At 46.1% G+C, this 26,511-nt stretch overlaps 1 protein-coding gene, 5 non-coding genes and 1 pseudogene across 6 annotated transcripts in view; all 7 read right to left on the bottom strand.

Annotated features, from left to right (window-relative positions):
- LOC136599461 (uncharacterized) overlaps positions 1 to 26,511 on the bottom strand; it is a 139,794-nt gene that overhangs the window by 91,400 nt on the left and 21,883 nt on the right. The window lies entirely within an intron of this gene.
- On the bottom strand, positions 274 to 462 carry LOC136599554 (U2 spliceosomal RNA). The gene has a single exon (XR_010789100.1). It is a non-coding gene; the product is annotated as a U2 spliceosomal RNA (small nuclear RNA).
- On the bottom strand, positions 8,126 to 8,328 carry LOC136599565 (U2 spliceosomal RNA; annotated as a pseudogene).
- LOC136599472 (U2 spliceosomal RNA) lies at positions 16,131 to 16,321 on the bottom strand. Its single transcript, XR_010789027.1, has one exon. It is a non-coding gene; the product is annotated as a U2 spliceosomal RNA (small nuclear RNA).
- LOC136599473 (U2 spliceosomal RNA) lies at positions 18,976 to 19,166 on the bottom strand. Its single transcript, XR_010789028.1, has one exon. It is a non-coding gene; the product is annotated as a U2 spliceosomal RNA (small nuclear RNA).
- Positions 21,808 to 21,998, bottom strand: LOC136599474 (U2 spliceosomal RNA). The gene has a single exon (XR_010789029.1). It is a non-coding gene; the product is annotated as a U2 spliceosomal RNA (small nuclear RNA).
- On the bottom strand, positions 24,641 to 24,831 carry LOC136599476 (U2 spliceosomal RNA). The gene has a single exon (XR_010789030.1). It is a non-coding gene; the product is annotated as a U2 spliceosomal RNA (small nuclear RNA).

Consider the following 26,511-nt stretch of genomic DNA (forward strand, 5'->3'; position numbering starts at 1 on the left):
CCGATGTTTCCAACTTGGCTATTAGCGCAGCGGTAGGTACGAACTATAGAGTGCGGCTGCCATATGAACTGGTGTGTGTGTTGTTTTGCTTCCAGTTGTACCTGTGCTGTGCACACTCTGGCAGACGCAGCTGCTCAGTGGATACAATGTTGCGAGCAGACGGGCTGAGTGTCAATCAAAGTGCTTGGGTGGTGGTAGCAGCAGCCGCCACAGCTGCGCTGCACCTCTTGCTCGTCAGTTTTGTTTTTCTGCTTTTGGAAACTGCTGTAGGAAAGGGGGTGCACCGGTCCTGGAGGTACTGCAATACCAGGTCAATGCGTGGAGTGGACAGAGCAAGCTCTTTTTCCAGCTCCCTGTTCTAAAAATCCATTTAATATATGGTCCCCAGATAGGGGACGTATCAGATATTAAACTGATAAGAACAGATTTTTTTTTTTTTTTTTTTGATAAACCATAAGGTTTTTATTTATTCACAACATAATAAATCCATCACATTTACACAACAGAAATACATTACAAATCATGACAAATCAACTAATTGTATCCATTTTTTGACCTTCCATATTCCCTCCGCATCGACTCCATCCTTTCTTTTGTCCCATAAATAAATGAAGTATAATTTCCCCAACACCATTCGCACGCTGTCCCTCTCACTTACATCCTTCCTCTTGAACACATACACATTCCTTACATCCCACAACACTTCCTTCACACACGCCATAAACAACCACAACAGTCTCTCTCTCACACTGCCTCTCACACCTAAACCAAACATAACTAACTCAAAGGACATGAAATTAACTCCTGTTATTTCCTTACATAACGGCCCAAGTCTCCGCAGCACATTCTGTGCATGGCTGCAATTCCAAAATAAATGAACCACATTCTCACATCCACCGCACCCCTCTCTCGGACACCTTTCACTCCTCACCAAACCTCTCACACGCTGAAACTCTCGCACCGGTAACACACCATGCAGACTCTGCCATACAATCTCACTCTGCCTATTACTCATCCCATCCATCCGCACTTTCTTCCACACTCTCTCCACATTCACTCTGCTAACAGAATTAATATCAGACACCTCATCCTTACTCTCAATCATTCGTTTCACCATTCGCTTATTCTTTAGTATCTTCACTTCACAATCATCCAACTCAAACTTCGCAACAAAGCATACCGTCCATTCATACCACTTGGGGATCTGGAATGCAACTGGTTTCCTTAAATCATATTCACACCATTTCATGCGCACGAACCATCTCCCTGCTAGATACCGCATCATACACGCTCCTTTTGTTGTCTTTTGCAACATGCTCAAAAGGAAGACTATACTGTTACATCCAAAGTATATCTCTAAATTTGGAAAGCCCATTCCTCCTCTCTCCCAACTCTTATACACTACCTCCCTCCTCAGACGTTCCATTTTGGACCCCCAGAAGAAAAGAAACATGACTCTGTTCAGCCTCCTCTGACCCATGTATCCCGGAGGAAAGACTAATGCCACATATAAAAAAATGGGCAAAATTACGCTCTTTATTATTAAAATTTTGCCTATCATAGTGAGGTTGCGTAATTTCCAAAAATTTAACCTGTTCTCCACCTTCTGTCTTGCCTCCTCCCAGCTCTCTTCCCCCTTTAAATTGTTGTTAAACTTAATACCTAAGATTTTAATTGGCCCAGACACATTATTTAGACCTATATCTGCACTCACTCCAGTCTCACCAAACACCTTGCACTCACTTTTATCCCAGTTAATACGGAACGCAGACGCACCACAAAACACAGACACTAATAGCTTCACTCTCCTCACTGCACTCTCAGACTCACACATCACACACACATCATCCATATACGCACATACCTTTAGCTCTCTGCCGTCACTACCTGGGATGTGGATCCCCCTCACCATCTTATCCTGTCTTATTAGACATAGTAACGGTTCCATGGCACAGATGAAAACCACGGCCGACAGCGGACACCCCTGACGCACACCACACATCACATTCACTCTCCTTCCAACCTTCCCATTCACTAACATACTACTATAAATCCTTTCATACAGACTCCTCACTCGCTCTACAAACATACCCGGGAACCCCATGCGCACCAACACTCGGAACAAGAACCCATGCGACAACCTATCATACGCTTTTTCAAAGTCCAAGCTCACCACATACACACTCTTCTTTCGCTCCTTACAATCACCCAGACAATCCCGCACCAGACACAGACTCTCATGTACTCTCCTACCAGGCACCGCACAGTACTGGTCCTCGCTCACCACACTCTCCACTACCGCACGCATCCGATTTGCAATGATCTTAGCATAAATTTTATAATCAACATTTAAAAGCGTAATCGGGCGCCAATTCTTTAAGTTTTTCAGATTGCCCTTTTTAGGGATTAATACAACCACTCCACCTCGCATACTTTCCGCTACATCCACATTCACCCACATGTACTGGCACACTTCACACACATCTTTCCCTATCACACTCCACAGCATACGATAATATTCAATAGGTAACCCATCCATACCAGGAGTTTTATTAGCGGCCATGCTCTGGACCGCCTCCCACACCTCTTTAGCAGTAATACCACGTGCGACGGACACTTGCTCCGCCTCCCCCAATTTATTCTCAAGTATGCTTAGCACATCACCCTCCAGGACTTCATCCCTCCATTTTTCTTTGTACAAGTCCTCATAGAAGGATGCTATCTCTTCGTGCACCTCCTCCCCCCTCACTTCTCCTCCTGTCTCCTTCTCTATTATTTCAAAAGTTGGTTTTTTTGAGAACACTTTTTTAAAGAAAAACCGCGAGCATGTCTCATCATGCAGCATCTTGTCCAACTTGGCGCGGTACATTATCCCCTTTCCCTTCTCCACCAGGAAACTATTGATTTCTCTCCTGCACTTCAGGATATCTTCTTGCACGTCTATCCCGCTATCCCGCAACTTTATCAGGAAACTCAGCCTATTGCTAAGCCTCACATATTCTACCTTCCTTTCCCTGGCTACTTTATACCCTACAGACCTGAAAAAAGCCTTAGTTTTCCCCTTTACCCAATCCCACCAGTCTAGGATATTTACAAAATCTCCTTTCCTTTCCCTCCACTTCCTATACAAACCTTCATACTGTTTTTTAATATCCTGCCCCTCCAAATGCTTCAGGTTCAGCTTCCAGACTCCCTTCCCCCACACAACACCGTTCCCCACCTCCACCCCACATAACAAACATTCGTGGTCAGAGAATAGCGCCATCTCTTGTACATAACTTATTGCAGATACATTCTCTGATAAGAAACAAAAATCAATCTTGGAGTGGACTCCACCCCTGTCCGCATGGTAGGTATTAAGGTGAGGGGATATGCCACACGCCTGCTGGATATCCCTCAAATGAAAATCAGTACACAATTCAAATAAAAGTTTTGCAGACACATCAAAAGCTTTCTTAGAGATGTCACAATTCATGTCCCCTATGAGGACGGTGGGTATCCTTCCCTGCATAAATAGCTTAATTTTCTCAAACAGAGCACTTCTCTCCTGTTTTTCTGGAGGTGCGTACACGTTAATGACACGGAACTGTATACCTCTATATAGCAGCACTGCAGAGATGCATCTCCCCGCCTCAATTACTTCGCTACTCTGTAGCGCCAACTCTTTGGAGTTAATTAGTATGCCAACTCCATCGTTCTTATTATATACGCTCCCAGACCACACAGCAGCACCATAAGGCCATTCTGAAGGGCTGATATCGGAGTTAATGCCGCACTCCTGAAGGCAAAACAAATCTGCTTTTTTCTGACACAAAAAACTAAAAATTGCAGCTCTTCTGGCCTTTGATTTAAAAACCCTCACATTCTGGGAGCATATATTCAGAACCATATCTCAGGTGTAAGCTTATAGCAACATATCATAGCTCATGCAAAACAAGAAAGTCATATACTGTATATATATCTTCACACTTAAAGTGGCTAAACCACAAAATACAGGTGATATATGGACTCATGGTGGCTCATTTGATCAGTCCTCGCCACTCTCACCTGAGCACTCAAGGTCCTGCGCCAAAGTCTCAAATGGGTTGCTGACCTCCATTAGAGTCTCTTTGCTTTTAGTGCATCTTCTTTTTTTCGCTGCATTTTTCTCAGCCACCTCCACAAACTCCTCCTCGCTGGAAACATTTAGTTCACCTCCCCCCTCCCTCTTACTCTGGACTGTCTCAGGAGAGGAAAACTCCTCAATGTTCGCTGAAGGGTTAATAGGGCTGTCCACTTGCTCAACGATCTCCTCCAGCTGCCTGATTACCCCAGCCACCTGCTCTTCAGGAGTAGCACTCCCAACCTGCGGCTTCTGACTCCCAATCTTCCTTTTAATGGTCTCCTCCACCTCTTTAGCTCCCACCTCTGCAGTTTTAGGTTTTTTTGACCCAACAGACTTCTCTTTCTCAGTTGTCTGAGGAGGTTTTGCAGGACTCTCCGCTGCAGTCACCACAGGTTTAAACACAGTAGCAACCTCGTTTGCAACAGCAGGTGTAACACCACTAACGGAAGCCACATTACTGGCAGAAGCCACACGACTGGTGGTAGCCTCACTACTGGTAGCCGCCATGTTGGTTTTAGGCTTCCAGGCACCCCTGGACGGTAAATTCAAAGGGCAGTCTCTACACATGTGGTCATCATCACCACACAAATCACAGCATTTTGGCTTTGGACAATTGCCGGCATGATGTCCAGTCTCCTGACAATTCCTGCAAACCAGGCCACTGGAACAATCCTCTTTAGTGTGTCCAAACTGGTTGCAATTCCTACAAAAGGTGGGTTGTCCCGGGTAATAAAGGTATCCCCGGTTACCTGCGATAGTGAAGTTCGCCGGTGGGTGCGTAACTCCTCCAAGTTTACTGGCGTCCATTCTTAGTCTGACCCAGAATTTGTACTTAGAATTAAAAATCCCAAGTATATTGGTCATTTTCTCTCCACCTCTTACTACGTCACAGTAGCGCTTAAGAAAGTTCACAATCATGTCCTTATCCGTATAAGGATTATAAACATGCAAGATTAAGGGCTTTTCTTGAATGCCAAATAAAGGGATTACCTTTATTCCTTGCAGTAGTGCGGTGTCTTTATGGCTCCTCAACCACTCAAACACGTTTAGGCAGACTGTTTCTCCGCAGAAAGTGACGTCGTATTGTCCAATCCTTGGGAAATCCTGGACACAAAAGATTTCATCCTTGGGCACTCCGATTTCCTCCATGATAATGTCCCGGACAACATACACGACGGTGTTCTTGGTTCCACTTGTACTGTCCACCATAAAACGAATAGTATTCTGGATACCGGCCATCTTCAATACGTCTGTCGATTCCTGGAAACCACAGCAAGACTACTGCCAAGCAGTAAAACGATCACCAAGCCCTCTGGCTAGATCAACTGCACTTGATCGTAGCCAAAAGGCCGAGAAGCGATAACCCGAAATGGGTTTCACCTGTAGCCCGGTCCGCCCAACTCCACTTCCAAGGCTTGAGGCAACACGCTCAGCCAGCACTCTGGGCGCACCCACAATGCACCCAGGCAGCTGGGAGAGCTATGAAAACTTTCCATAGCCCCGCCCCACGCCTTCTCAACCGCGCCCAGCCTCACACCCTCAGTCCTTCCTCTTGCACCGTGCTCACGCATCCTAGGCTTGCAGAGCCTGCTGCTGCAGGACTCGTCAGCTCCCTACAAACGAGGGTTAAGCCGGCGATGACACTAGAAGCAAGCACTAGTTTGTCTCTGAAGGTGCGTCGGCCGGTCGGTTGGAGGGATCTCTTCGGCCAGCCGCATTTCGAGTAGGGACGGATGGAAACTTTTTACCTAAAATAAGGGAAATTGGCTTCGGCCCCATAGGGCTTTATTGCCTTCCCCTGGGCCAGCATTAGTAGACCCTAGTAAGGAGAATATTAGAGCGGCATGGTCATCCGAAGAACTTAAAAACATACAGCAGGCCTTTTTTGCCCGCCCGCCATACATACATACATACCTACAGATTTTATATTTTTTTTACATATATACATTATATATATATATATACATACATACATACATACATACATACACACACACACACACACACACACACACACACACACACATACACACATATACACACACACATACAATCTTAAATCTATCTTTAATCTATATCTACAAAATCTGTAAATTAGAAATAATCCATATCTATATTCTACATAATTAATAAAGATAGATAGATAGATAGATAGATAGATAGATAGATAGATAGATAGATAGACTCACATACATGCATACATACATACATACTGTATGCAATTGAGCCAGGTGTTTGGAAGGCTGACGATGTCACTCCTTTGTGATGTCATCAATTTAGAAGCATTAATACCGGGCTTGGCAGCCATTTCAGTCAGTCTCTGCTGCAGCTGGGAGACGGGAGATGGTCTTTATTTCCACCAAGAAGCTGCAGAACTACCGGTAACTGCATCATTTTTATTTTATTCAATATAGGTTTTATTGGTTTCATGGAGGGGGGGAAACTTTTGCCTTATCTCAAAGCAATGTAAAAATAACTTTGACAATGAAACTTAATAAATCAATTTCGAGTTGAACTATATCATGTTTGTCTGTGATATTTTATAAGGTCTAAAAACAGGGGAATGAGGGGAGGGTAAGGGGGGGGGGGAGTGGTAAGGGAGGGTAGGTATCTATGACACGGGAGAAAGAGAAAATAAAACAAAAAGGGGGGGGGGGGGGGGCGGGCTCCGGAATTGTTGTTTCTCTTTACAATTGTGGTTTAAACGTGTTACTCACATGTCCCTGTCTGTAACCACTTGGTAAATAGGGGTGAGCTCCGGGCATCTATCCATATCGCCCAGGTGTGATACAATTTATCATAGCCTGACGGCTCATCTAGAAGCCTCGTTCTCTCCATACGCTCTATTTCGTGGATCATTGTTATTTTTAGTGGAGTGCATTTTTTATGCAGCACACAAGGGGGAGACAGCGGCCTACCAAAATCTAGTTGGCTGCTGCTGTGGCTTTCTTTTTTTTAAAAAAAGGTAGGTTCCGTTCTTCCATGGTGAGGAATAGGCAGGGAGGTTCCGTTTTTGCCAGCTGGGGAATGCTTATAGGCAAGGCCTTATCCCTGGTGGTGCATGTAACGTTAGACCACGTTTCAGCATTCAGTCAGTCAGTGGCTGACAAACGAGCTCCATGCAAGTTTACATTAAACAGACACATTTCTTTCTTTACTGTATTGACTGCGGTCTGTAATCGAGCGGTTGAACTGTTTCTGTGTCCATGCATTGAATAAAGCAATACATCCTTGTAAAGTAGACGTCCGTTCGTTGGAGTTCTTTGCTCCCCGAGTGTTGCTCCATCTCTAAACGTTGGCCTGGATCTTCATGGACGAATACTGCCCATCCCACGTGGAGCGTGTATCTCAGCCCGCGTGGAGTGCTGCAGTCCAATGAGGTATTCCGTGCTACATAGCAAGCCTTGGGCCTGTGTGATTGGGGGTCCGCTGCTGTCTGTCCACTCTGAAGCGCGCATCCGGGGCCGGCCGCTTTTCGACTACCAGCGACTGCAGGTCACACACACAGGCTGGTTGGAATGGCCTAGCATTATCCTGATCTGGAGGTGTAACTTGAAGCTGCGGGGCCCGAGTACAAAGTCTGGAACTGGGCCCCCAAACTATAAAGCTTCATTGATAGCATTGGTTTACAATGTGGGGAAGAGAGACTTTATGGGCCCCCTGGGGCTCCGGGCCCCCTGCACATACACCCATGACCCGAATACGTGAAGCATACAGACGCAGGCTGCCAGGATACGCTGTGCCTGCCCGATGTTTCCAACTTGGCTATTAGCGCAGCGGTAGGTACGAACTATAGAGTGCGGCTGCCATATGAACTGGTGTGTGTGTTGTTTTGCTTCCAGTTGTACCTGTGCTGTGCACACTCTGGCAGACGCAGCTGCTCAGTGGATACAATGTTGCGAGCAGACGGGCTGAGTGTCAATCAAAGTGCTTGGGTGGTGGTAGCAGCAGCCGCCACAGCTGCGCTGCACCTCTTGCTCGTCAGTTTTGTTTTTCTGCTTTTGGAAACTGCTGTAGGAAAGGGGGTGCACCGGTCCTGGAGGTACTGCAATACCAGGTCAATGCGTGGAGTGGACAGAGCAAGCTCTTTTTCCAGCTCCCTGTTCTAAAAATCCATTTAATATATGGTCCCCAGATAGGGGACGTATCAGATATTAAACTGATAAGAACAGATTTTTTTTTTTTTTTTTTTTTTTATACCCTCAGATTGGGTTGAAAACTTACTTTACTTTACTTTCAAGTAAACTGTCATTGCATATTTACTGCAACGTTCATCCCTTTCATCATCAGGCTTTATTACTGTTCTTATTTTTCACAGTAACAAAAAACAATATCACAAAGAAAAAACATTATTTTTACAATCCAACAAGTTGAATCCACTTCTTCACCTTCCAAACGCCCTCCGCATCCACCCCCCTCCTCCTCTTATCCCATAGGTAGCATATGAATAACTTCCCTAGCACCATTCTTACACTCGCATTCACACTCAGCTCTTCTCTTTTATACACATACACGTTCCTCACATCCCACAGCACTTCTTTCACACATGACAAAAACAACCACAACAATCTTTCTTTCACTCCATCACTCGCACCTAATCCAAACATCAGTACCTCAAAAGATAGAAACTGAATGCCTGTTAACTCTTTACAGAGCGGTCCTAATTTTTTCACCACTTTCTGGGCATAGGCACAATTCCAGAATAAGTGGACTATGCTCTCGCTGCCTCCACACTGGACTCTAGGACAGGTCTCTCTTGCTATCAGACCTCTACTCCTCTGGAATTCTCTCACAGGTAGTACGCCATGCAAGCTCTGCCATACAATTTCTTTCTGTCTGCCAGTCATTCCATCCATTCTCACTTTCGCCCATACTCTCTGCACATTCCTTCCACCAACCAGATTTATCTCACTCACCCTTTCCCTACTCTCAATCATTCTCACAAGCAGACGTTTATTTCGGAGCATACTCACTTCCACTTCACTCAACTCATACTTCTCTACAAACTTTACAATCCACTCATACCACTTTGGAACCACGAATGCAACAGGCTTACTCAAGTCATTCCTGCACCACTTTAACCTTACAAACAGTCGCCCAGCCAAATATCTCATCATACACGACACCTTTCTCTCTCTCTCAATCACAGCCAACAAAAAAACTAATCCATTCACTCCAAAATAAACTTCTAGGTTCGGGAAACTCATACCACCATTCCTCCAGTTCTTCACCACAGTCTCTCTTTTCAAGCGCTCCATCTTAGATCCCCAGAAAAAAACAAATAGAATCCTATTTAAACTCCTGAGCCTCATATAGTCAGGCGGGAAGATCATTGCCACATACAAAAAGATTGGCAGAACAATACTCTTGATCACTACTATTTTTCCCAGGAGACTAAGATCTCTCATCCTCCAGAAGGTCAACCGTTTCTCCACTCTTTCCTTTGCTGCCTCCCAACTCTCTTTACCATCCACAGAGTCATTAAACATGACCCCCAGAATTTTCATTGGCCCAGACACTACATTCAAACCTAAATCTCTCACTCCACCTACCTCCCCAAACACCTTACATTCACTCTTTGACCAATTCACTCTAAAAGCAGACGCACCACAAAAAATAGACGCTAACAACTTGACTCTACGCACAGCACTCTCTGACTCGCACACCACACACACATCGTCCATATACGCACACACTTTTAACTCTTTCCCACCACTTCCTGGAATATGAATCCCTCTCACAACTTTGTCCTTTCTCAACAGGCACAACAATGGCTCAATCGCACAGATAAAGGCGACTGCGGACAGCGGACAGCCCTGCCGCACCCCAGAACATCCATTCACCTTTCTCCCCACACATCCATTCACCAACACTCTGCTATACATTCCATTATACAAACTCTGAACTCTCCACACAAAATCACTCGGGAAACCCATTCGTAACAACACTCTAAACAAAAAACTATGAGACAATCTATCATACGCCTTTTCAAAGTCTATAGACACAACATACACACTCTTCTCTCTACTCTTACAATCCCACAACACATCTCTCAACAACACCAGACTCTCTTGCACTCTTCTACCAGGCACCGCACAAAATTGCTCTTCACTCACCACACATTCAACCACATCTCTCATTCTGTTGGCCACTATCTTCGCATAAATCTTGTAATCACAGTTAAGTAACGTGATGGGCCTCCAATTTTTCAGACTTTTCAGGCTTCCTTTTTTTGGTATCAACACAATCACTCCCCCACGCATACTCTCAGCCACTTCCACATTCTCCCACATATACTTACACACCGCACACACATCCACTCCCACCACCTTCCACAACAGACGATAGAATTCCACAGGCAACCCATCCTCACCAGGCGTCTTATTCACAGCCATTCCTTGTACCACTCTCTCCACCTCATCCATAGATATGTCTCTCATCACAGACGCTCTCTCTCCCTCTCCAAGCTTACTCTCTAGCACACTCAGCACCTCACTCTCCAAACTCTCATCCCTCTCTTTCACCGCATACAGATCCTCATAGAACGCAGCCACTTCCTCACTCACACCATCCCCACTCACCTCACATCCATCCTCTTTCGCCACCACCTCTATTGTTGGTTTCTTTGCAAAGACCTTTTTAAAGAAAAACCTAGAGCATTTCTCTCCATACTCCATCTTTTCCAGTTTGGCCCTGTATATGATGCTTCTGCCTTTTTCTGTCATATACCTATTAATTTCTCTCCTCACACTCACCAACTCATCCTGCACATCCACACCATTCTCTCTCATTCTCTCCAAAAAACTTAGACGTGTGTTTAGTTTTGTGTACTCCTCCCGCCTTCTTGCTGCCAGTTTATATCCCAAAGACTTGAAATATGCTTTAGTCTTCTTTTTTACCCAATCCCACCACTGCAGAATATTAGCAAACTTGTTTTTCCTCTCACACCACCTGTTATACAGACACTCATACTCCTTTCTCACATCCTCACTCTCCAGATGACTTATATTGAGTTTCCACAGCCCCCTCCCATGTACCCCTCTCACATTCACATCCACACCACACAGCAAACACTCATGATCCGAAAAAATAACTGGTTTTTGTTGGTAACTTAACGGTATGATATTCTCTGAAACAAAACAATAATCCAACCGGGAATGAAGGCCCCCTCTATCAGCATGGTACGTACATAATTTGGGGTTAATGTTACATAAAATCTGCATATCTTGCAACCTATAATCAGAAACAATCTCTGACAAAACCTTCCCAGACAAATCAAAAGCCTTCTTGTCCAGGTCGCAGTTCACATCACCGACTATAATTACTGGCATTCTGCCCTGAATAAACAATTTAATTTTTTCAAATAAAAGTTTTCTCTCATTCTTACTGCTGGGAGCATAAATATTTACCAACAAAAACTTAGTGTTTTTATATATCAGTACCGCTGACAGACACCTCCCCACCTCGATTACTGTGTAGCTGTCTAACTGCACCTCCCCCGACTTAAGCAATATGCCTACCCCATCATTTCTGTTTGTCTTACTACCCGACCATATACATGTCCCACAAGGCCATTCATCAGGTTTTATATCACCAGTAATCCCACATTCTTGCAGACAGTACACATCCGCATTCTCCTGTCTGAGAAAACTCAGTATGGCCGTCCTCCTGGCCCTACTGGTAAACACCCGGACATTTTGTGAGCAAATGGTAAAACCCATATTACATCCTCATTTTCATACTGCTTAAATACATCAGGGTGAGTACCCTATGCAAAGATTCATTTATAAGTCTTCACCACTATCAGTAGTAAGGACAAGGTCCTGCGCCACTTTTTCCAGCGGGTCGCCGGTTTCCATGGGCTTTTCTTTACTCCTCTCACACTTTCGTTTTTTAGCAGAGTCCCCCACCACTTTTGCGAACTCTTCATCACTTGAGCTTTCAGAATCCCCACCACCCTCCCTCTTACACAGGGAAGTCTCTGGTGAGGAGAAGCTTGCAATGTTCTCTGGGTCTGAGGGATGTACTGGACTCTCCACCCCTTCAATTACTTCCTCCAGGTGTCTAATTATCTTAGACACCTGGGCCTCAGATACCTCCACAGCTTCAGGCATTTCTGCTGCCTCAGACACTTTAACGACCTCAGGTGGTTTGGAAACTACAGGCGTTTTACTTGCCACCGGCGCTTTAGTTGCTCTGGACATTTTAGTTGCTTTGGACACTTTAGCAACCACTGGTGCCCTAGCAGCTCCAGACACTCCAGCCTCCACAGGTGCCTTAGCAGCCACTGCAGCCCAAGATATTTTTGCAGTTTCAGTTTTTGTGGCCTCAGACAATTTTGCAGTCTCAGACGTTTTTGGAACCTCAGACACTTTTGGGGCCCCTACGGCTCCAGATACCTCAGCAGGCCCTGCAGCTTCAGCCTGCACACTTTTGGGGTTTTCAACCTTCCTCTGTATGCCAGGAGATTTACCAGCTCTCTCCTGCTCTGGCACCTCTTCCCTCTCTCCTCCCATTCTGGGCCTTATGCTCGCAGTGCAATCTTTAAACATATGATCGCTAGAGCCACAAAAGTCACACCGCTTTGGTTGCGGGCAATTACCAGCGTGATGACCCTCTTCCTGGCAGTTTCTGCATACTTGCCCTTTCGTGCATTCAGTTTTTACATGCCCAAACTCGAAGCAATTGCGGCAGTAAGTGGGTTGCCCCGGATAAGACAAATAGCCTCTATGTCCAGCAATTGTGAAGTTGGCCGGTGGGTGCTTCACACCTCCAATGCTGTCTGCACTCTGTCTAAATCTGCAATAGAACTTGTACTTGCAGTTGAATATGCCTAAAATGTTCATCTGCTTGTCTCCACCCCTCACCTGGTCGCAATATCTTCTTAAAAAGCTTTTAACTAGTTCAACCTCAGTGAAGGGGTTGTAGACATGCACCAAAACTGGCTTTTCGTGGATGCCAAACAACGGAGTGATCCTAACTCCATCCAACAAGTCAATGTCCTTGTGCTTTCTGAGCCATTCATAAACATTTAGGCAGATATGTTCCTCTGTAAAAGTCACATCGTACATACCCTGCCGTGGAAAGTCCTGCACGCTGTAGATGGCTGCTTTAGGAACCTTCATCTTCTCCAGGAGAATATCTCTGACGATAAAGACGACAGTGTTCTTGTTGTAATCTCCTGGCGCAACTTCAAAGCGTATGGAATTCTTCATGCCAAACATTTTCAGGGGTCAGCTGTCGGTCCAAAAACCACAGGAAAAAGATGCCGCTCCAAGCAAAAAAACTGGGCGCACCCAGATCGCTCCTCCAGCACAGACCGAGCCTTACACTTGATCTGAGCCAAAAGGCCGAGAAGCGATAACCCGAAATGGGTTTCACCTGTAGCCCGGTCCGCCCAACTCCACTTCCAAGGCTTGAGGCAACACGCTCAGCCAGCACTCTGGGCGCACCCACAATGCACCCAGGCAGCTGGGAGAGCTATGAAAACTTTCCATAGCCCCGCCCCACGCCTTCTCAACCGCGCCCAGCCTCACACCCTCAGTCCTTCCTCTTGCACCGTGCTCACGCATCCTAGGCTTGCAGAGCCTGCTGCTGCAGGACTCGTCAGCTCCCTACAAACGAGGGTTAAGCCGGCGATGACACTAGAAGCAAGCACTAGTTTGTCTCTGAAGGTGCGTCGGCCGGTCGGTTGGAGGGATCTCTTCGGCCAGCCGCATTTCGAGTAGGGACGGATGGAAACTTTTTACCTAAAATAAGGGAAATTGGCTTCGGCCCCATAGGGCTTTATTGCCTTCCCCTGGGCCAGCATTAGTAGACCCTAGTAAGGAGAATATTAGAGCGGCATGGTCATCCGAAGAACTTAAAAACATACAGCAGGCCTTTTTTGCCCGCCCGCCATACATACATACATACCTACAGATTTTATATTTTTTTTACATATATACATTATATATATATATACATACATACATACATACACACACACACACACACACACACACACACACACACATACACACATATACACACACACATACAATCTTAAATCTATCTTTAATCTATATCTACAAAATCTGTAAATTAGAAATAATCCATATCTATATTCTACATAATTAATAAAGATAGATAGATAGATAGATAGATAGATAGATAGATAGATAGATAGATAGATAGATAGATAGATAGACTCACATACATGCATACATACATACATACTGTATGCAATTGAGCCAGGTGTTTGGAAGGCTGACGATGTCACTCCTTTGTGATGTCATCAATTTAGAAGCATTAATACCGGGCTTGGCAGCCATTTCAGTCAGTCTCTGCTGCAGCTGGGAGACGGGAGATGGTCTTTATTTCCACCAAGAAGCTGCAGAACTACCGGTAACTGCATCATTTTTATTTTATTCAATATAGGTTTTATTGGTTTCATGGAGGGGGGGAAACTTTTGCCTTATCTCAAAGCAATGTAAAAATAACTTTGACAATGAAACTTAATAAATCAATTTCGAGTTGAACTATATCATGTTTGTCTGTGATATTTTATAAGGTCTACAAACAGGGGAATGAGGGGAGGGTAAGGGGGGGGGGGAGTGGTAAGGGAGGGTAGGTATCTATGACACGGGAGAAAGAGAAAATAAAACAAAAAGGGGGGGGGGGGGGGGCGGGCTCCGGAATTGTTGTTTCTCTTTACAATTGTGGTTTAAACGTGTTACTCACATGTCCCTGTCTGTAACCACTTGGTAAATAGGGGTGAGCTCCGGGCATCTATCCATATCGCCCAGGTGTGATACAATTTATCATAGCCTGACGGCTCATCTAGAAGCCTCGTTCTCTCCATACGCTCTATTTCGTGGATCATTGTTATTTTTAGTGGAGTGCATTTTTTATGCAGCACACAAGGGGGAGACAGCGGCCTACCAAAATCTAGTTGGCTGCTGCTGTGGCTTTCTTTTTTTTAAAAAAAGGTAGGTTCCGTTCTTCCATGGTGAGGAATAGGCAGGGAGGTTCCGTTTTTGCCAGCTGGGGAATGCTTATAGGCAAGGCCTTATCCCTGGTGGTGCATGTAACGTTAGACCACGTTTCAGCATTCAGTCAGTCAGTGGCTGACAAACGAGCTCCATGCAAGTTTACATTAAACAGACACATTTCTTTCTTTACTGTATTGACTGCGGTCTGTAATCGAGCGGTTGAACTGTTTCTGTGTCCATGCATTGAATAAAGCAATACATCCTTGTAAAGTAGACGTCCGTTCGTTGGAGTTCTTTGCTCCCCGAGTGTTGCTCCATCTCTAAACGTTGGCCTGGATCTTCATGGACGAATACTGCCCATCCCACGTGGAGCGTGTATCTCAGCCCGCGTGGAGTGCTGCAGTCCAATGAGGTATTCCGTGCTACATAGCAAGCCTTGGGCCTGTGTGATTGGGGGTCCGCTGCTGTCTGTCCACTCTGAAGCGCGCATCCGGGGCCGGCCGCTTTTCGACTACCAGCGACTGCAGGTCACACACACAGGCTGGTTGGAATGGCCTAGCATTATCCTGATCTGGAGGTGTAACTTGAAGCTGCGGGGCCCGAGTACAAAGTCTGGAACTGGGCCCCCAAACTATAAAGCTTCATTGATAGCATTGGTTTACAATGTGGGGAAGAGAGACTTTATGGGCCCCCTGGGGCTCCGGGCCCCCTGCACATACACCCATGACCCGAATACGTGAAGCATACAGACGCAGGCTGCCAGGATACGCTGTGCCTGCCCGATGTTTCCAACTTGGCTATTAGCGCAGCGGTAGGTACGAACTATAGAGTGCGGCTGCCATATGAACTGGTGTGTGTGTTGTTTTGCTTCCAGTTGTACCTGTGCTGTGCACACTCTGGCAGACGCAGCTGCTCAGTGGATACAATGTTGCGAGCAGACGGGCTGAGTGTCAATCAAAGTGCTTGGGTGGTGGTAGCAGCAGCCGCCACAGCTGCGCTGCACCTCTTGCTCGTCAGTTTTGTTTTTCTGCTTTTGGAAACTGCTGTAGGAAAGGGGGTGCACCGGTCCTGGAGGTACTGCAATACCAGGTCAATGCGTGGAGTGGACAGAGCAAGCTCTTTTTCCAGCTCCCTGTTCTAAAAATCCATTTAATATATGGTCCCCAGATAGGGGACGTATCAGATATTAAACTGATAAGAACAGATACTACACTTGATCTTAGCCAAAAGGCCGAGAAGCGATAACCCGAAATGGGTTTCACCTGTAGCCCGGTCCGCCCAACTCCACTTCCAAGGCTTGAGGCAACACGCTCAGCCAGCACTCTGGGCGCACCCACAATGCACCCAGGCAGCTGGGAGAGCTATGAAAACTTTCCATAGCCCCGCCCCACGCCTTCTCAACCGCGCCCAGCCTCACACCCTCAGTCCTTCCTCTTGCACCGTGCTCACGCATCCTAGGCTTGCAGAGCCTGCTGCTGCAGGACTCGTCAGCTCCCTACAAACGAGGGTTAAGCCGGCGATGACACTAGAAGCAAGCACTAGTTTGTCTCTGAAGGTGCGTCGGCCGGTCGGTTGGAGGGATCTCTTCGGCCAGCCGCATTTCGAGTAGGGACGGATGGAAACTTTTTACCTAAAATAAGGGAAATTGGCTTCGGCCCCATAGGGCTTTATTGCCTTCCCCTGGGCCAGCATTAGTAGACCCTAGTAAGGAGAATATTAGAGCGGCATGGTCATCCGAAGAACTTAAAAACATACAGCAGGCCTTTTTTGCCCGCCCGCCATACATACATACATACCTACAGATTTTATATTTTTTTTACATATATACATTATATATATATATATACATACATACATACATACATACACACACACACACACACACACACACACACACACACATACACACATATACACACACACATACAATCTTAAATCTATCTTTAATCTATATCTACAAAATCTGTAAATTAGAAATAATCCATATCTATATTCTACATAATTAATAAAGATAGATAGATAGATAGATAGATAGATAGATAGATAGATAGATAGATAGACTCACATACATGCATACATACATATATACTGTATGCAATTGAGCCAGGTGTTTGGAAGGCTGACGATGTCACTCCTTTGTGATGTCATCAATTTAGAAGCATTAATACCGGGCTTGGCAGCCATTTCAGTCAGTCTCTGCTGCAGCTGGGAGACGGGAGATGGTCTTTATTTCCACCAAGAAGCTGCAGAACTACCGGTAACTGCATCATTTTTATTTTATTCAATATAGGTTTTATTGGTTTCATGGAGGGGGGGAAACTTTTGCCTTATCTCAAAGCAATGTAAAAATAACTTTGACAATGAAACTTAATAAATCAATTTCGAGTTGAACTATATCATGTTTGTCTGTGATATTTTATAAGGTCTACAAACAGGGGAATGAGGGGAGGGTAAGGGGGGGGGGGAGTGGTAAGGGAGGGTAGGTATCTATGACACGGGAGAAAGAGAAAATAAAACAAAAAGGAGGGGGGGGGGGGGGCGGGCTCCGGAATTGTTGTTTCTCTTTACAATTGTGGTTTAAACGTGTTACTCACATGTCCCTGTCTGTAACCACTTGGTAAATAGGGGTGAGCTCCGGGCATCTATCCATATCGCCCAGGTGTGATACAATTTATCATAGCCTGACGGCTCATCTAGAAGCCTCGTTCTCTCCATACGCTCTATTTCGTGGATCATTGTTATTTTTAGTGGAGTGCATTTTTTATGCAGCACACAAGGGGGAGACAGCGGCCTACCAAAATCTAGTTGGCTGCTGCTGTGGCTTTCTTTTTTTTAAAAAAAGGTAGGTTCCGTTCTTCCATGGTGAGGAATAGGCAGGGAGGTTCCGTTTTTGCCAGCTGGGGAATGCTTATAGGCAAGGCCTTATCCCTGGTGGTGCATGTAACGTTAGACCACGTTTCAGCATTCAGTCAGTCAGTGGCTGACAAACGAGCTCCATGCAAGTTTACATTAAACAGACACATTTCTTTCTTTACTGTATTGACTGCGGTCTGTAATCGAGCGGTTGAACTGTTTCTGTGTCCATGCATTGAATAAAGCAATACATCCTTGTAAAGTAGACGTCCGTTCGTTGGAGTTCTTTGCTCCCCGAGTGTTGCTCCATCTCTAAACGTTGGCCTGGATCTTCATGGACGAATACTGCCCATCCCACGTGGAGCGTGTATCTCAGCCCGCGTGGAGTGCTGCAGTCCAATGAGGTATTCCGTGCTACATAGCAAGCCTTGGGCCTGTGTGATTGGGGGTCCGCTGCTGTCTGTCCACTCTGAAGCGCGCATCCGGGGCCGGCCGCTTTTCGACTACCAGCGACTGCAGGTCACACACACAGGCTGGTTGGAATGGCCTAGCATTATCCTGATCTGGAGGTGTAACTTGAAGCTGCGGGGCCCGAGTACAAAGTCTGGAACTGGGCCCCCAAACTATAAAGCTTCATTGATAGCATTGGTTTACAATGTGGGGAAGAGAGACTTTATGGGCCCCCTGGGGCTCCGGGCCCCCTGCACATACACCCATGACCCGAATACGTGAAGCATACAGACGCAGGCTGCCAGGATACGCTGTGCCTGCCCGATGTTTCCAACTTGGCTATTAGCGCAGCGGTAGGTACGAACTATAGAGTGCGGCTGCCATATGAACTGGTGTGTGTGTTGTTTTGCTTCCAGTTGTACCTGTGCTGTGCACACTCTGGCAGACGCAGCTGCTCAGTGGATACAATGTTGCGAGCAGACGGGCTGAGTGTCAATCAAAGTGCTTGGGTGGTGGTAGCAGCAGCCGCCACAGCTGCGCTGCACCTCTTGCTCGTCAGTTTTGTTTTTCTGCTTTTGGAAACTGCTGTAGGAAAGGGGGTGCACCGGTCCTGGAGGTACTGCAATACCAGGTCAATGCGTGGAGTGGACAGAGCAAGCTCTTTTTCCAGCTCCCTGTTCTAAAAATCCATTTAATATATGGTCCCCAGATAGGGGACGTATCAGATATTAAACTGATAAGAACAGATACTACACTTGATCTTAGCCAAAAGGCCGAGAAGCGATAACCCGAAATGGGTTTCACCTGTAGCCCGGTCCGCCCAACTCCACTTCCAAGGCTTGAGGCAACACGCTCAGCCAGCACTCTGGGCGCACCCACAATGCACCCAGGCAGCTGGGAGAGCTATGAAAACTTTCCATAGCCCCGCCCCACGCCTTCTCAACCGCGCCCAGCCTCACACCCTCAGTCCTTCCTCTTGCACCGTGCTCACGCATCCTAGGCTTGCAGAGCCTGCTGCTGCAGGACTCGTCAGCTCCCTACAAACGAGGGTTAAGCCGGCGATGACACTAGAAGCAAGCACTAGTTTGTCTCTGAAGGTGCGTCGGCCGGTCGGTTGGAGGGATCTCTTCGGCCAGCCGCATTTCGAGTAGGGACGGATGGAAACTTTTTACCTAAAATAAGGGAAATTGGCTTCGGCCCCATAGGGCTTTATTGCCTTCCCCTGGGCCAGCATTAGTAGACCCTAGTAAGGAGAATATTAGAGCGGCATGGTCATCCGAAGAACTTAAAAACATACAGCAGGCCTTTTTTGCCCGCCCGCCATACATACATACATACCTACAGATTTTATATTTTTTTTACATATATACATTATATATATATATATACATACATACATACATACATACACACACACACACACACACACACACACACACACACACACACATACACACATATACACACACACATACAATCTTAAATCTATCTTTAATCTATATCTACAAAATCTGTAAATTAGAAATAATCCATATCTATATTCTACATAATTAATAAAGATAGATAGATAGATAGATAGATAGATAGATAGACTCACATACATGCATACATACATACATACTGTATGCAATTGAGCCAGGTGTTTGGAAGGCTGACGATGTCACTCCTTTGTGATGTCATCAATTTAGAAGCATTAATACCGGGCTTGGCAGCCATTTCAGTCAGTCTCTGCTGCAGCTGGGAGACGGGAGATGGTCTTTATTTCCACCAAGAAGCTGCAGAACTACCGGTAACTGCATCATTTTTATTTTATTCAATATAGGTTTTATTGGTTTCATGGAGGGGGGGAAACTTTTGCCTTATCTCAAAGCAATGTAAAAATAACTTTGACAATGAAACTTAATAAATCAATTTCGAGTTGAACTATATCATGTTTGTCTGTGATATTTTATAAGGTCTACAAACAGGGGAATGAGGGGAGGGTAAGGGGGGGGGGGAGTGGTAAGGGAGGGTAGGTATCTATGACACGGGAGAAAGAGAAAATAAAACAAAAAGGGGGGGGGGGGGGCGGGCTCCGGAATTGTTGTTTCTCTTTACAATTGTGGTTTAAACGTGTTACTCACATGTCCCTGTCTGTAACCACTTGGTAAATAGGGGTGAGCTCCGGGCATCTATCCATATCGCCCAGGTGTGATACAATTTATCATAGCCTGACGGCTCATCTAGAAGCCTCGTTCTCTCCATACGCTCTATTTCGTGGATCATTGTTATTTTTAGTGGAGTGCATTTTTTATGCAGCACACAAGGGGGAGACAGCGGCCTACCAAAATCTAGTTGGCTGCTGCTGTGGCTTTCTTTTTTTTAAAAAAAGGTAGGTTCCGTTCTTCCATGGTGAGGAATAGGCAGGGAGGTTCCGTTTTTGCCAGCTGGGGAATGCTTATAGGCAAGGCCTTATCCCTGGTGGTGCATGTAACGTTAGACCACGTTTCAGCATTCAGTCAGTCAGTGGCTGACAAACGAGCTCCATGCAAGTTTACATTAAACAGACACATTTCTTTCTTTACTGTATTGACTGCGGTCTGTAATCGAGCGGTTGAACTGTTTCTGTGTCCATGCATTGAATAAAGCAATACATCCTTGTAAAGTAGACGTCCGTTCGTTGGAGTTCTTTGCTCCCCGAGTGTTGCTCCATCTCTAAACGTTGGCCTGGATCTTCATGGACGAATACTGCCCATCCCACGTGGAGCGTGTATCTCAGCCCGCGTGGAGTGCTGCAGTCCAATGAGGTATTCCGTGCTACATAGCAAGCCTTGGGCCTGTGTGATTGGGGGTCCGCTGCTGTCTGTCCACTCTGAAGCGCGCATCCGGGGCCGGCCGCTTTTCGACTACCAGCGACTGCAGGTCACACACACAGGCTGGTTGGAATGGCCTAGCATTATCCTGATCTGGAGGTGTAACTTGAAGCTGCGGGGCCCGAGTACAAAGTCTGGAACTGGGCCCCCAAACTATAAAGCTTCATTGATAGCATTGGTTTACAATGTGGGGAAGAGAGACTTTATGGGCCCCCTGGGGCTCCGGGCCCCCTGCACATACACCCATGACCCGAATACGTGAAGCATACAGACGCAGGCTGCCAGGATACGCTGTGCCTGCCCGATGTTTCCAACTTGGCTATTAGCGCAGCGGTAGGTACGAACTATAGAGTGCGGCTGCCATATGAACTGGTGTGTGTGTTGTTTTGCTTCCAGTTGTACCTGTGCTGTGCACACTCTGGCAGACGCAGCTGCTCAGTGGATACAATGTTGCGAGCAGACGGGCTGAGTGTCAATCAAAGTGCTTGGGTGGTGGTAGCAGCAGCCGCCACAGCTGCGCTGCACCTCTTGCTCGTCAGTTTTGTTTTTCTGCTTTTGGAAACTGCTGTAGGAAAGGGGGTGCACCGGTCCTGGAGGTACTGCAATACCAGGTCAATGCGTGGAGTGGACAGAGCAAGCTCTTTTTCCAGCTCCCTGTTCTAAAAATCCATTTAATATATGGTCCCCAGATAGGGGACGTATCAGATATTAAACTGATAAGAACAGATACTACACTTGATCTTAGCCAAAAGGCCGAGAAGCGATAACCCGAAATGGGTTTCACCTGTAGCCCGGTCCGCCCAACTCCACTTCCAAGGCTTGAGGCAACACGCTCAGCCAGCACTCTGGGCGCACCCACAATGCACCCAGGCAGCTGGGAGAGCTATGAAAACTTTCCATAGCCCCGCCCCACGCCTTCTCAACCGCGCCCAGCCTCACACCCTCAGTCCTTCCTCTTGCACCGTGCTCACGCATCCTAGGCTTGCAGAGCCTGCTGCTGCAGGACTCGTCAGCTCCCTACAAACGAGGGTTAAGCCGGCGATGACACTAGAAGCAAGCACTAGTTTGTCTCTGAAGGTGCGTCGGCCGGTCGGTTGGAGGGATCTCTTCGGCCAGCCGCATTTCGAGTAGGGACGGATGGAAACTTTTTACCTAAAATAAGGGAAATTGGCTTCGGCCCCATAGGGCTTTATTGCCTTCCCCTGGGCCAGCATTAGTAGACCCTAGTAAGGAGAATATTAGAGCGGCATGGTCATCCGAAGAACTTAAAAACATACAGCAGGCCTTTTTTGCCCGCCCGCCATACATACATACATACCTACAGATTTTATATTTTTTTTACATATATACATTATATATATATATATATACATACATACATACATACATACATACACACACACACACACACACACACACACACACACACATACACACATATACACACACACATACAATCTTAAATCTATCTTTAATCTATATCTACAAAATCTGTAAATTAGAAATAATCCATATCTATATTCTACATAATTAATAAAGATAGATAGATAGATAGATAGATAGATAGATAGACTCACATACATGCATACATACATACATACTGTATGCAATTGAGCCAGGTGTTTGGAAGGCTGACGATGTCACTCCTTTGTGATGTCATCAATTTAGAAGCATTAATACCGGGCTTGGCAGCCATTTCAGTCAGTCTCTGCTGCAGCTGGGAGACGGGAGATGGTCTTTATTTCCACCAAGAAGCTGCAGAACTACCGGTAACTGCATCATTTTTATTTTATTCAATATAGGTTTTATTGGTTTCATGGAGGGGGGGAAACTTTTGCCTTATCTCAAAGCAATGTAAAAATAACTTTGACAATGAAACTTAATAAATCAATTTCGAGTTGAACTATATCATGTTTGTCTGTGATATTTTATAAGGTCTACAAACAGGGGAATGAGGGGAGGGTAAGGGGGGGGGGGAGTGGTAAGGGAGGGTAGGTATCTATGACACGGGAGAAAGAGAAAATAAAACAAAAAGGGGGGGGGGGGGGGCGGGCTCCGGAATTGTTGTTTCTCTTTACAATTGTGGTTTAAACGTGTTACTCACATGTCCCTGTCTGTAACCACTTGGTAAATAGGGGTGAGCTCCGGGCATCTATCCATATCGCCCAGGTGTGATACAATTTATCATAGCCTGACGGCTCATCTAGAAGCCTCGTTCTCTCCATACGCTCTATTTCGTGGATCATTGTTATTTTTAGTGGAGTGCATTTTTTATGCAGCACACAAGGGGGAGACAGCGGCCTACCAAAATCTAGTTGGCTGCTGCTGTGGCTTTCTTTTTTTTAAAAAAAGGTAGGTTCCGTTCTTCCATGGTGAGGAATAGGCAGGGAGGTTCCGTTTTTGCCAGCTGGGGAATGCTTATAGGCAAGGCCTTATCCCTGGTGGTGCATGTAACGTTAGACCACGTTTCAGCATTCAGTCAGTCAGTGGCTGACAAACGAGCTCCATGCAAGTTTACATTAAACAGACACATTTCTTTCTTTACTGTATTGACTGCGGTCTGTAATCGAGCGGTTGAACTGTTTCTGTGTCCATGCATTGAATAAAGCAATACATCCTTGTAAAGTAGACGTCCGTTCGTTGGAGTTCTTTGCTCCCCGAGTGTTGCTCCATCTCTAAACGTTGGCCTGGATCTTCATGGACGAATACTGCCCATCCCACGTGGAGCGTGTATCTCAGCCCGCGTGGAGTGCTGCAGTCCAATGAGGTATTCCGTGCTACATAGCAAGCCTTGGGCCTGTGTGATTGGGGGTCCGCTGCTGTCTGTCCACTCTGAAGCGCGCATCCGGGGCCGGCCGCTTTTCGACTACCAGCGACTGCAGGTCACACACACAGGCTGGTTGGAATGGCCTAGCATTATCCTGATCTGGAGGTGTAACTTGAAGCTGCGGGGCCCGAGTACAAAGTCTGGAACTGGGCCCCCAAACTATAAAGCTTCATTGATAGCATTGGTTTACAATGTGGGGAAGAGAGACTTTATGGGCCCCCTGGGGCTCCGGGCCCCCTGCACATACACCCATGACCCGAATACGTGAAGCATACAGACGCAGGCTGCCAGGATACGCTGTGCCTGCCCGATGTTTCCAACTTGGCTATTAGCGCAGCGGTAGGTACGAACTATAGAGTGCGGCTGCCATATGAACTGGTGTGTGTGTTGTTTTGCTTCCAGTTGTACCTGTGCTGTGCACACTCTGGCAGACGCAGCTGCTCAGTGGATACAATGTTGCGAGCAGACGGGCTGAGTGTCAATCAAAGTGCTTGGGTGGTGGTAGCAGCAGCCGCCACAGCTGCGCTGCACCTCTTGCTCGTCAGTTTTGTTTTTCTGCTTTTGGAAACTGCTGTAGGAAAGGGGGTGCACCGGTCCTGGAGGTACTGCAATACCAGGTCAATGCGTGGAGTGGACAGAGCAAGCTCTTTTTCCAGCTCCCTGTTCTAAAAATCCATTTAATATATGGTCCCCAGATAGGGGACGTATCAGATATTAAACTGATAAGAACAGATACTACACTTGATCTTAGCCAAAAGGCCGAGAAGCGATAACCCGAAATGGGTTTCACCTGTAGCCCGGTCCGCCCAACTCCACTTCCAAGGCTTGAGGCAACACGCTCAGCCAGCACTCTGGGCGCACCCACAATGCACCCAGGCAGCTGGGAGAGCTATGAAAACTTTCCATAGCCCCGCCCCACGCCTTCTCAACCGCGCCCAGCCTCACACCCTCAGTCCTTCCTCTTGCACCGTGCTCACGCATCCTAGGCTTGCAGAGCCTGCTGCTGCAGGACTCGTCAGCTCCCTACAAACGAGGGTTAAGCCGGCGATGACACTAGAAGCAAGCACTAGTTTGTCTCTGAAGGTGCGTCGGCCGGTCGGTTGGAGGGATCTCTTCGGCCAGCCGCATTTCGAGTAGGGACGGATGGAAACTTTTTACCTAAAATAAGGGAAATTGGCTTCGGCCCCATAGGGCTTTATTGCCTTCCCCTGGGCCAGCATTAGTAGACCCTAGTAAGGAGAATATTAGAGCGGCATGGTCATCCGAAGAACTTAAAAACATACAGCAGGCCTTTTTTGCCCGCCCGCCATACATACATACATACCTACAGATTTTATATTTTTTTTACATATATACATTATATATATATATATATACATACATACATACATACATACATACATACACACACACACACACACACACACACACACACACATACACACATATACACACACACATACAATCTTAAATCTATCTTTAATCTATATCTACAAAATCTGTAAATTAGAAATAATCCATATCTATATTCTACATAATTAATAGATAGATAGATAGATAGATAGATAGATAGATAGATAGATAGATAGATAGATAGACTCACATACATGCATACATACATACATACTGTATGCAATTGAGCCAGGTGTTTGGAAGGCTGACGATGTCACTCCTTTGTGATGTCATCAATTTAGAAGCATTAATACCGGGCTTGGCAGCCATTTCAGTCAGTCTCTGCTGCAGCTGGGAGACGGGAGATGGTCTTTATTTCCACCAAGAAGCTGCAGAACTACCGGTAACTGCATCATTTTTATTTTATTCAATATAGGTTTTATTGGTTTCATGGAGGGGGGGAAACTTTTGCCTTATCTCAAAGCAATGTAAAAATAACTTTGACAATGAAACTTAATAAATCAATTTCGAGTTGAACTATATCATGTTTGTCTGTGATATTTTATAAGGTCTACAAACAGGGGAATGAGGGGAGGGTAAGGGGGGGGGGGGAGTGGTAAGGGAGGGTAGGTATCTATGACACGGGAGAAAGAGAAAATAAAACAAAAAGGGGGGGGGGGGGGCGGGCTCCGGAATTGTTGTTTCTCTTTACAATTGTGGTTTAAACGTGTTACTCACATGTCCCTGTCTGTAACCACTTGGTAAATAGGGGTGAGCTCCGGGCATCTATCCATATCGCCCAGGTGTGATACAATTTATCATAGCCTGACGGCTCATCTAGAAGCCTCGTTCTCTCCATACGCTCTATTTCGTGGATCATTGTTATTTTTAGTGGAGTGCATTTTTTATGCAGCACACAAGGGGGAGACAGCGGCCTACCAAAATCTAGTTGGCTGCTGCTGTGGCTTTCTTTTTTTTAAAAAAAGGTAGGTTCCGTTCTTCCATGGTGAGGAATAGGCAGGGAGGTTCCGTTTTTGCCAGCTGGGGAATGCTTATAGG

Source organism: Eleutherodactylus coqui, unplaced genomic scaffold, assembly GCF_035609145.1.
Source record: "Eleutherodactylus coqui strain aEleCoq1 unplaced genomic scaffold, aEleCoq1.hap1 HAP1_SCAFFOLD_101, whole genome shotgun sequence".
NCBI lineage: Eukaryota > Metazoa > Chordata > Amphibia > Anura > Eleutherodactylidae > Eleutherodactylus > Eleutherodactylus coqui.